At 49.6% G+C, this 12,133-nt stretch overlaps 1 pseudogene; it reads right to left on the minus strand.

Moving 5' to 3' along the window:
* Nucleotides 1-5,640: 5,640 nt before the first annotated feature.
* LOC129060281 (olfactory receptor 7E24-like) lies at nt 5,641-11,929 on the minus strand (annotated as a pseudogene).
* Between the last annotated feature and the right edge of the window lie 204 nt (nt 11,930-12,133).

Raw genomic sequence — 12,133 nt, forward strand, 5'->3', positions numbered from 1 at the left:
CACTCCCCGCCTCGCGGGGGGTGCCGCACCCCCCTGCGAGGGGGCTCCTGGGAGCCAGGGGGGGACTAGGGGGCTGGCTCCCACTCCCCGCCTCGCGGGGGGTGCCGCACCCCCCTGCGAGGGGGCTCCTGGGAGCCAGGGGGGGACTAGGGGGCTGGCTCCCACTCCCCGCCTCGCGGGGGGTGCCGCACCCCCCTGCGGCGGGGCTCCTGGGAGCCAGGGGGGGACTAGGGGGCTGGCTCCCACTCCCCGCCTCGCGGGGGGTGCCGCACCCCCCTGCGGCGGGGCTCCTGGGAGCCAGGGGGGGACTAGGGGGCTGGCTCCCACTCCCCGCCTCGCGGGGGGTGCCGCACCCCCCTGCGAGGGGGCTCCTGGGAGCCAGGGGGGGACTAGGGGGCTGGCTCCCACTCCCCGCCTCGCGGGGGGTGCCGCACCCCCCTGCGAGGGGGCTCCTGGGAGCCAGGGGGGGACTAGGGGGCTGGCTCCCACTCCCCGCCTCGCGGGGGGTGCCGCACCCCCCTGCGAGGGGGCTCCTGGGAGCCAGGGGGGGACTAGGGGGCTGGCTCCCACTCCCCGCCTCGCGGGGGGTGCCGCACCCCCCTGCGAGGGGGCTCCTGGGAGCCAGGGGGGGACTAGGGGGCTGGCTCCCCCTCCCCGCCTCGCGGGGGGTGCCGCACCCCCCTGCGAGGGGGCTCCTGGGAGCCAGGGGGGGACTAGGGGGCTGGCTCCCCCTCCCCGCCTCGCGGGGGGTGCCTCACCCCCCTGCGAGGGGGCTCCTGGGAGCCAGGGGGGGACTAGGGGGCTGGCTCCCCCTCCCCGCCTCGCGGGGGATGCCTCACCCCCCTGCGAGGGGGCTCCTGGGAGCCAGGGGGGGACTAGGGGGCTGGCTCCCCCTCCCCGCCTCGCGGGGGGTGCCTCACCCCCCTGCGAGGGGGCTCCTGGGAGCCAGGGGGGGACTAGGGGGCTGGCTCCCCCTCCCCGCCTCGCGGGGGGTGCCTCACCCCCCTGCGAGGGGGCTCCTGGGAGCCAGGGGGGGACTAGGGGGCTGGCTCCCCCTCCCCGCCTCGCGGGGGGTGCCTCACCCCCCTGCGAGGGGGCTCCTGGGAGCCAGGGGGGGACTAGGGGGCTGGCTCCCCCTCCCCGCCTCGCGGGGGGTGCCTCACCCCCCTGCGAGGGGGCTCCTGGGAGCCAGGGGGGGACTAGGGGGCTGGCTCCCCCTCCCCGCCTCGCGGGGGGTGCCTCACCCCCCTGCGAGGGGGCTCCTGGGAGCCAGGGGGGGACTAGGGGGCTGGCTCCCCCTCCCCGCCTCGCGGGGGGTGCCTCACCCCCCTGCGAGGGGGCTCCTGGGAGCCAGGGGGGGACTAGGGGGCTGGCTCCCCCTCCCCGCCTCGCGGGGGGTGCCTCACCCCCCTGCGAGGGGGCTCCTGGGAGCCAGGGGGGGACTAGGGGGCTGGCTCCCCCTCCCCGCCTCGCGGGGGGTGCCTCACCCCCCTGCGAGGGGGCTCCTGGGAGCCAGGGGGGGACTAGGGGGCTGGCTCCCCCTCCCCGCCTCGCGGGGGGTGCCTCACCCCCCTGCGAGGGGGCTCCTGGGAGCCAGGGGGGGACTAGGGGGCTGGCTCCCCCTCCCCGCCTCGCGGGGGGTGCCTCACCCCCCTGCGAGGGGGCTCCTGGGAGCCAGGGGGGGACTAGGGGGCTGGCTCCCACTCCCCGCCTCGCGGGGGGTGCCTCACCCCCCTGCGAGGGGGCTCCTGGGAGCCAGGGGGGGACTAGGGGGCTGGCTCCCACTCCCCGCCTCGCGGGGGGTGCCTCACCCCCCTGCGAGGGGGCTCCTGGGAGCCAGGGGGGGACTAGGGGGCTGGCTCCCACTCCCCAATCGGGGTGTTATTGCTCCACGCTTCGCAGGGTCTTCCCTCGCCCCCTACCATGTGAATCGTAGTATCCGGGGGGGGGAGATCGTTGATATTACTCCTCTCATTGCCGGCGTGTATTAATCCATTACTCTTAAACGGTGTTCTCTTCTGCCACTCTTGTTTGACCCCCTGGCACATTATTTTCCGTATTGTGGAAGATGCCACTATTAAAGTCACTGTTGGTATACACCTTGCGATGTTCCTAATATTGTAGAGGAATGTTAATCCTGATGTCACAGGACTCTATACACTCTTGTTTTATTCCCAATATCCTAGCGGGCCTAAAGAAGAATGTCAAAATGTGTGTACACCTTGGGTTGTTTTTGTTAGTCTCCTAATGAGAAGTTACTTCTATTGTCACATGAGGTATGTTCCCTTTGATATGATTCGTAATATGCTAGTGGGATCTCACTGCTTGTGTCACACGGTTTCTCCACCTTGTCAATTTCCTCGTATTATCCTTAGAAGATGTCACTCCTCATATCACAGGGAATGTACACTCTGTGATAATATCGTCATATTCCAGGGAAGTGTTGATTTTCATGTCACAGAGGGTGTACACCTTGTCAAATTTTTCGTTATAGTTTTGTGGGATGTTATTGCTAATGTCACACAGGGTGTACCCACAGTGGTGTTACGTTTAATATTCTCTAGAAATATTACTCGTAAGTCACAGGTCCTGTGCACCCTTTTATATTCTTCGTAATATTCTAGGAAAACGTGACTACTAATGTCACAGGGCATGTAGACCCTGTCATAAAATTCGTAATATCCTTGCGGGAAGTCACTACTAATTTCACAATGAGTGTACACCCTTTGATATTACTCGTATTGTCCTTAGGAGATGTTACTCCTCATGTCCCCGTGCAGTTAGGCTCTCTGATATTGTTCATTATATCCTCGGGGGATGTTACTTCTAATGTCACATGGGGTGTACACCGTGTGCGTCAACTGCCTTTGATATTATTCCTAATATACTAGGGGGCTGTGACTTTGAATGTCACAAAGAGTGTACAAAATGTCACAGGTTGTGTATGCCTTATTATTCCCGATATCCAGAAGGATGTTACTCCTAAGGTCACAGGGGGTGCACAAACTTCGATAATATTTGTAGTCCTATAGGGAGATATCACTGTAAATCTCAGTGGGTGTACACTATGTGTAGACTCGCTGTGATATTATTTGTAGTATCTCAGAGATATTACAGTTATAGCTTTTTGTGTTATAGTAGAGTTATATCTAAGACAGTACAAATAATACCACAGTGGGTGTACCTCACGTGGGTACACTCTGTGATATTATTTGTAATATCCATGGTAAACATTACATCTAATATCACAGAGAGTGTTCTCCCTTTGATATTTCTCATACTCTCATAGGGAGATACTGCTTTTAATGTCGCAGTGGGTGTACACCCTGCGTGTACATCCTGTGATGTACCTTACATCACAGGGAGATCTCTCTCCGAATATCACAGTGTGTGTACACCTTGTGATATTCTTCATAATATCCTAGAAGGATGTTACTCCTAACAAGACAGAGGGTGTACACCCAGTGATATTCTTCCTACTAGCCTAGGGAGATGTTACTCCTAATGTCACACGGGGTGTGCGCCCTTGATATTAGTCCTAATATTCTAGGGGGATGTTACTTTTAAAGTCACAGGGGGCGTTTGTAATATCCTAAGGTTGTTCGTAATATCCTAAGAAGATGTTAATGTCACATGGGTTGTACACCCTGTGATATTACTCGGAATATCTTATGGGGATGCTACTCCTAACGTCACAGGCTGTGTACACCCTGTGATATTATTCGGAATATCCACAGAGATGTTACTTTTCATGTCACAGATAGGGTTCACCCTTTGATATTTTTGATCATATCTTAGGGAGATATGACTTCAAATATCACACTGGGTGTACACCCACTGTGATGTTATTCGCAGTACCCTAGGGAGATATCTCTTAATATCACCGTACACGTACATACTATTTGTGTATGCCTACTGGGATATTATTCCCAATATCCTAAAAATAAATAGGACTCCTAATATCACAGTTGGTGTACACACTCTGATATGATTCCTAATCTTCCAGTGGGATGTTACTCTTCAGGTCCCAGGGGGTTAATACCTTGGGACAGTATTCCTCATATTCCAGAGCAGTGATACTCCTAAAGTCACAGGGTGTGTACCCTCTGTGATATTATTCCTCCTATTCAAGGGGACGTTACTCCTAATGTCACAGGGGTGTGTATCCTCTTTGATATTATTCCTCCTATTCAAGGGGACATTACTCCTAATGTCACAGGGATGTACACCCTGTGATATTATTCATAGTATACCACAGGGATGTTAGTACTGTCACAATGCGTGTACACCTCGGGATATTATTCGTAATATCCTAATGTCACAGGAGGTGTGTCCCCTGTGATATCATTCCTAATATCCTAGACGGATATTGCTCCTAACATCACAGGGTGTATACACCTTGTCATATCATTCATAATGTCCTAAAACCACATTATTCCTCTTCTCACAGGGGGTGTTCACCCTGTCATATTATTCGTAATAGTTTTGTGGGCTGTTACTCCTGATGTCACACGGGGTGTACAGAGTCACACAGTGATACGACCTGTAATATTCTATAGAAATGTTACTCGTAAATCACAGGGGCTGCACCTCCTGTGATATTATTCGTCATATTCTAGGGGAATGTCACTACTGTTGTCACAGGGGGTGGACACCTTGTGATATTACTCATCATATCCTAGCGGGATGTTACTACCTATGTCACAATGCGTGTACACCCTGTGATATGATTTACAATATCCTAAAGAGATGTTACTACTAAGGTCACAATGCATCTACACCCTCTGATATTATTCGTTCTATCCTCGGGGGATGTTACTCCTGTCACACGGGGTGTACTCCCTGTGATATTCTTCATAATATCCTAGGGGGATGTTACTTTTAATGTCACCGGGGGTGTAGATCATGCATGTTCAACGACTTTGATACTATTCCTAATATCCTAGGGGCATGTCCCGCCTAATGTCACATGGGATGTTCACCATGTGTGTACACCTGCTGTGATATTATTCGTAATATCCTAGGGGAATGTTACTCCTGATGGCACAGGCAGTGTACACCATGTGTGTACACTGTGCCATTACTTGTAGTATCCTAGGAGGATGTTTCTTTTAATGTCACAGAAGGTGTACAAAATGTCACACAAGGTGTTCACCTTGTGACATTATCTGTAATAGCCTGGAAGGATGGTACTCCTAATAGGTCACAGGGGTGCAACTTTGATATTATTTGTAATCTCATAGAGAGATATGACTTCAAATATCACAGTGGATGTACACACGTAGTATATACCCTGTGATATGATTCATAACACCCTAGGGAGATACAACTCCTGATATCACAGTGCGCGTACACCATGTGTGTACACCCTTGATATTAGTCGTAATATCCAGGGTAAAGATTACTCGTAAGATTACACAGTGTGCACACCCTGTGATATTTTTCATATTATAGGGAGATATTCCTTCTAAGATCACAGTGGGTGTACCCCATGTGTGTATATCCCGTGACAGTATTTTTTGTATCCTAGGGAGGTATTACTCCTAATATCACAGTGGGTGTTCACCCTGTGATATCATTCTTATTTGAACTTGCTGCCTTTTTTAACCCACACTACAAAGGAATGGAACAGATAAGATATTGAGATTAGACTGTCCTGCCGTACGGCCGCCGCAGGACACCTTTAATATCCGTTTCTCAGGCTGTAGATGAAAGGGTTCAGCATGGCGGTGACCACCGTGCACATCACTGAGGCCACTGCACCCTTTCTGGGGGAAGATGACACATCTGAACTGAGGTACCCCCCAACGCCTGTTCCATAAACTCAGCAAACAGCTGACAGGTGAGACCCACAGGTGGAGAGGGCTTTATACTTTCCCACCTGACGACGAAACCCTCAGAATTGAGGAAACAATTTTAGAGTAAGAGAAAATGGTCCCCGAGATGGGAAGAAAAGCAAACATGGCGGCAGGGAAATACATGATGATGTTATTGGTGAAGGCATCACAACATGCAAGATGGGGGAGTTGAGAAGGATCACAGAAGAAATTCGGAATTTCCACATCCTTGAAGTAGGTCATTAGCAAGGCAATCAAGTGGTGCAGCTGGGAGTCTAAAAGACTGAGAAGAAAAAAAAAGACAACAAAACTAGGAAGCCACAGAAACACGGGCTCATGATGACTGAATGATATAGAGGGTGACAGATGGCTACAAACCGGTCATAGGCCATCACACTCAGGAGCATGTCTCTCTTCCGTGCCTCCAAAAATGGCAAAGAGACATCTGAGTCAGGCAAGCCTGCAGAGGAGATGACTCTGCTGTGAGATTGGATGTCCACAATCATCTTGGGGACCGTGGTGGAGGTGAAACCGATTTCAGGCAAGGACAGGTTGGAGAGAAAGAAGTACATGGGGGTGTGGAGGTGGGAGTCAGCGCTGATGGCCAGGATGATGAGCAGGTTCCCCTGCACTGTGACCAGGCACATGGGCAGGAACAGCCCAGCGAGGACCGGCTGCAGTTCTGGATCCCCTGAGAGTTCTAGGAGGAGGAATAGAGAGACATCTGTTAGATTCTGTGGGTCTGCATAGTTTGGACACCTTTTGCCTAGAAAAGAGTGTTGAAAAATCGGAAACAAATAAACAAACCCCGGCATTGTGTCTGCATTTTGAATAGAAGCAATTCACAAGTCATGTTCTCAGATTTCTGAGCAATCCACACTCAGCAATATTTTGCAGTTCTGACAGACTCAATTGTCTTCTAATGCTTTCATCTTTGATTTCTGTGTTATTCATTTCTTCCTGTACACACCTTAGAGACATTAGATTCAAGAATGTTCCAAGAACGAGATCATCATACATAACAAATTTGTAACTGCTAGAAAATACAGCCTATCTTTTCTGAAAAAAACTACGTAAAAATACGATTCTCTTCACTTGAAGAAAAAGGTTATCCTAATTAAAGCAAATTAAGAACTCAAATATTTTAGTCTAGAAGGTTGATACAAATTCCCTTGATTTAGAACATTTATAAACACTGTATAACAGCTGAGACCATGCCATCTGGAAATGAAATTAAAGTTGATAGTTCATAAGCAGAAAATCATTCCACATGCCAGTTAGGTCCTAGTGATTTCATCGTTATGTTTTCTGACTTTTCTCCTTCAAGAGAGTAATTGCTTCCTCAAATCGGTGGGTCTGGCTTTAAACTTCATGTAAGCTATAACTCCTGTCCTTAGCTTAGGAGGACTTAAGAGTTTTCATCAGAAAGTTTGGCCGGACGCGGTGGCTCACACCTGTAATCCCAGCACTTTGGGAGGCCGAGGAGGGCGGATCATGGAAGTCAGGAGATCAAGACCATCCTGGCCAACATGGTGAGACCCTGCCTCTACTAAAAATTCAAAAACTTCACCTGGTACGGTGGCACGCACCTGTAGTCCCAGCTACTCAGGAGGCTGAGACGGGAGAATGGCTTGAACCTGGGAGGCAGAGGCTACGGTGAGCCGAGATCACACCACTGCACTGCAGCCTGGGCAACAAGAGCAAAACTCCGTCTCAAAAAACAAAAAACAAGAGGGATCAAGTAAGTCAAAGTCACACTTATGACAGCCAATTTTTGTGAACCAAGGAAGCGTCAATTCAATAATTAACATAGATTTTTACTTTTGCTCTCTCCTCTATGCCAGGCAAGATATAGGCTCGGGGGAATTATTAATTCAGCTTATTAAATCTCCCAGTTCTTTTCAATACAGAGAATATTTACATGACAAAACTTAAGTTAAAAATATGTTACAAAAAATACTGTTATGTGATGCTGTTTTATTTATGAAACCACCTAATTGCTCTAGGCATCTTTCAAAAATTTCAACTTACCCCGAATTTCAATTTACATTCAGAATATCATCCACATTTTTGTCTTTTTTCAGTTTTCACTGAATGAACGGAATCACCATCTTTTTTTTTTTTTTTTTTTAAGATGGAATCTCACTCTGTTGCCCAGGGTAGAGGGCAGTGGCACAATCAAAGTTCACTGCAACCTCCACCTCTGAGGCTAAAGTGATCCTCCCACCTCAGCCTCCCAGGTAGCTGGCAGTAGAGGCATGCATCATGATACCTGGCTAACTTTTATAAAATTTTTTTGTAGAGATGACATCTTGCTATATTGCCCAGACTGGTCCTGAACTCCTGGGCTCAAGCAATCCTCCCGCCTTAGCCTCCCAGAATGCTGAAATTACAGGTGTGATCCACTGTGCCCTGCCTCACTGAACTTTTTACATCATAAAATTATCTGCATTCTGTACATTCCTTGAGCGCATAGACACACTTTTTCATCACTGGGGACACATTCCTACTATAAGGCTGAGAAAAGAGAAGGGAGTTCAATACTTACTGAATAAATGTAGGCATAAACCTCACTACCTGTTTCAAAGGCCTCATTATTTTCTTCTCTAAGATAGAGTCACTTTGCAGTCATTTACAGATTTCTCTTTAAACACCCGTGGAGCCTAGAAATAGGGGTAAGTGGCTGGACTCTCAGTTCAAAAAGAATGCCATGCTTACCTTGTACATGCTGTAGCACTGCTGCGGCAGCGAACTATAAACCTTGTCCTGCAAACACGAAAACACAGCACACATCTGAATTCAAGGGAAAATCAATGTCCACTGGATAGACGGCAAAGGTACACTGACTCTTGGCCAAACAGTATAATGTTTATAAACTTGGTCCCACCATAGTCGTGTGCTGAAAAAAAGTGTTTCTGTTCTTTTTTTTTCTTTGAGATGGGAGTCTTGCTCTGTTGTCCAGGTTGGAGTGCAGTGGTGGAATCTTGGCTCACTGCAACGTCTGCTTCCCTGGTTCAAGAGATTCCCCTGCCTCAGCCTCCCGAGTAGCCGGGATGACAGGTGTGTGCCACCATCCCTGGCCAGTTGTTGTAGTTTTAGTACAGACAGGGTTCCGCCATATTGGCCAGGCTGGTCTTGAACCCCTGACCTCAAGTGATCGGCCCACCTCACCTCGGCCTCCCAAAGTACTAGGATTACAGGTGTGAATCACTGTTCCCAGCCAGAAGTGTTTACATTCTAATTTGTGAATCAGTAAGCCTTAGTAGAGGAGGGCTTTCAATATAGATGAAGAATAGAAGCTATTAGTGAGATAGGGTGCATATATATTTTTAAAAGATTGTGCTAGTGTAAATGATAAACATAAACCTTTGCTATATACCCCGAGAAACTTCCGCAAAAGCCACCTAGTTTAAATCCGACCAAGTAAGGCATTCAACATACTAATCAATACATTTAAAAAAAATAAATAAACAAACAATGACACATTACCAACAACTCCTCCTCTTGATATTCAATAACTTGTTTCCATCTTTACTGTTTTTCAATTATAGGATTCCGAACAACCCACAAAGTTTGATATACTCAATTTATACAATGAATTCATTAGACCATGTTTTTTATTTTGCCTTAGTTTAAAAATTTTGAACATGCGACAGCACCAGACACACAGCTTCTTAAAGCAGCCCCAAGAACGAATAAAGCAAATTGGAAGAACTTGATTTTAAAATTGCAACCAATTTTATTGTAATTTTATTTGGATGCAACAGCCAGAGAACTTTCCTAAATTCTGAATAGCAAAGATCACCCGTAACTTCACCATACAATTTCAGAAAGATACACTGTGTATGTAAATATCATGACCATCCAGAAATTTCCTTCTGGTTCATTAAAGAACTGTCTGTTCTTCTGTGTATGTAAAGATTTTGCAGGTTTTGATGGGCTAAAGGTCTTACAAAGGTGAAAAAATTATCTTTGGGACAATTCTCCAGCAGCAGTTTTAAGAATTCACTGAACTCTAAAAGGCACGCTTAGAGGTATTACCTTGTAAACTGTACAATGGCTTCACACAATCCGACATTTCTAATCTTCTCTCTTCTCATTCTTTTTCTTTTTTCTTTTTTTTTTTTTTTTGGAGACGGAGTCTCACTCTGTCGCCCAGGCTGGAGTGCAGTGGTGCAATCTCCGCTCACTGCAACCTCCGCCTCCCGGTTTCACACCATTCTCCTGCCTCAGCCTCCCGAGTAGCTGGGACTAAAGACGCCCGCCACCACGCCTGGCTAATTTCTTTGTATTTTTAGTAGAGACATAGTTTCATTTTGTTAGCCAGGGTGGTCTACATCTCCTGATCTCGTGATCCGTCCGCCTCAGCCTCCCAAAGTGCTGGGATTACAGGCTTGAGCCCCCGCGCCCGGCCTCTTCTCTTCTACCTCATTTGGATGATAAAATCAAATCTTATTTTCCTCCTGAAACTGAGGAAAGAGAAGCACATCATGAAGAGAAACATTTCATCTTAGCTACTGAAAACGCTAAGTTCAGTGTCGACCTCTTGTGGCGCACATGCTAATGACAAAACAAAAGAAAAACCGGTTTTAGAAAAACAGGAATTGTAATTCTGGCACTTTGAGAGGCCGAGAAGAGAGGATCACCTGAGCTCAGGAGTTCAAGACCACCCTGGGCAACACCGTGAGACTTTGTCTCTATTTAAAAGAAGAACAGGAATTATCTCATCATTGTGCAAATACTGCCCACCAGTCAGAAAGGCAATTTCGATAGTCAATAAGTCACATCTGAAGTAGCACCAGGTAATTTTTATGAAAACTCAAGTCTCCAGATTTCTTTCCTAGTGCTAATTTGTAATACACCAATGCTTGTAAGAAATAAAGGTGTGCACATCTGCAGACACATAGCTCCCTGAAAATTAAATCCAGCCAGTTCCCAGGCATTTGAACTGACGAGTTTTTTTTTTTTTTTCTTTTTCATTTTCTGGAGATGGGGTCTCTGTCACTCAGGCTGTAGTGCAGTGGCCCAATTACAGCTCACCTGCAGCCTCCATCACTTGGGCTCAAGCGATCCTCTGTCCTCAGCCTCCTGAGTAGATGGAAATACAGGTGCGTGCCACCACGCCTGGCTCATTTTCCGATTATTATTTTTTTTTTTGGTAGAGCTGGGGGTCTTGCTATGTTGCCCAGGCTGGTCTGGAACACCTGGCCCCAAGTACTCCTCCCATCTCCGCCTCCTAAAGTGCTGGGATTACAGGCGCGAGTCAGGGCGCCCAGCCTGGACAGTCTTTAAAAGAACTCTGACTTGCTGGTAATGAAACACAGCTCCGGACATCCTTTGAGAAAGTCGCCGTCCCCACCTCAGAAAAACCACCCACACCCACACCCACACCCCCACACCCCCACACCCACACACCCACACCCCCACACCCCCACACCCCCACACACACACGCCCCGGAATTAATTTCCTCATTTCGGTGAAAACTTTTACAGGGTCCTCCAGGCTTGTATCATTTGAAGGCTAGCGTCTGCCACTCTGCTTCCACGCTTCTAGTTGGGGACTACCCACTTAACAAAGCCAAGTTCAATTTTTAGTTTCCCAGAACTGACGCAAAGCAAAGCGCAAACAGCCTCAACGTGGGGTGTGGAGTGATACCAGACCTGACGGGGCTTTATTCCACAGACAAGCGTGGACCCAGGACCTCAAGCGGTCCCCGCCTGCTGGCAAGACCCCGCCGCAGCCCCCCGCCCGGGCTCGCAACTGGCACAACGCAGGCTAGGTCAGTGCCGCTCGAGGTGGGCAGAACCACAGGGCCACCTCCCCGGGGAGCACCGACGCCGCCCCCTCCGCATACCTCTCCTTCCCGCGGCCAGAAGCGCGGGTTGTAGATGAAGAAACTCAGCAGCGCCGGCGGGAACTGCTTCTTCTGGGCCGCCCAGGGCCCGCTCCCTGCCCTGGCTGCCGCTGCAGCCATCCTGGCCCAGCCCCCCACCTCGGGAGCCTCCCACAGCCGCCCACAGACAGCAGCCACCTGCTACAACATCACACTTCCGCCTCCCTCGCCACCACCCCGGAAGCGATCACCGCTGACCAGGAAGAAGAACCCGCCTCGCAGCGTCGTCTTCTGGCACGCCAGGGTGGCCTTGTTATGTTTCCTGGCCGAGTTTGTTTTTTGCTGGCTCGCGGACTTTTCTCCTGGCTACAGGCGAGGGTTTCTCGTTTCAGGAAAAACTCAGCGGGGCACTGGCTTTTTTTGGATGGGATCTCAGTTTGTCATCCAGGCTGGAGTGTAACG

Source organism: Pongo abelii, chromosome 6, assembly GCF_028885655.2.
Source record: "Pongo abelii isolate AG06213 chromosome 6, NHGRI_mPonAbe1-v2.0_pri, whole genome shotgun sequence".
In the NCBI taxonomy this organism is placed as follows: Eukaryota; Metazoa; Chordata; class Mammalia; order Primates; family Hominidae; genus Pongo; species Pongo abelii.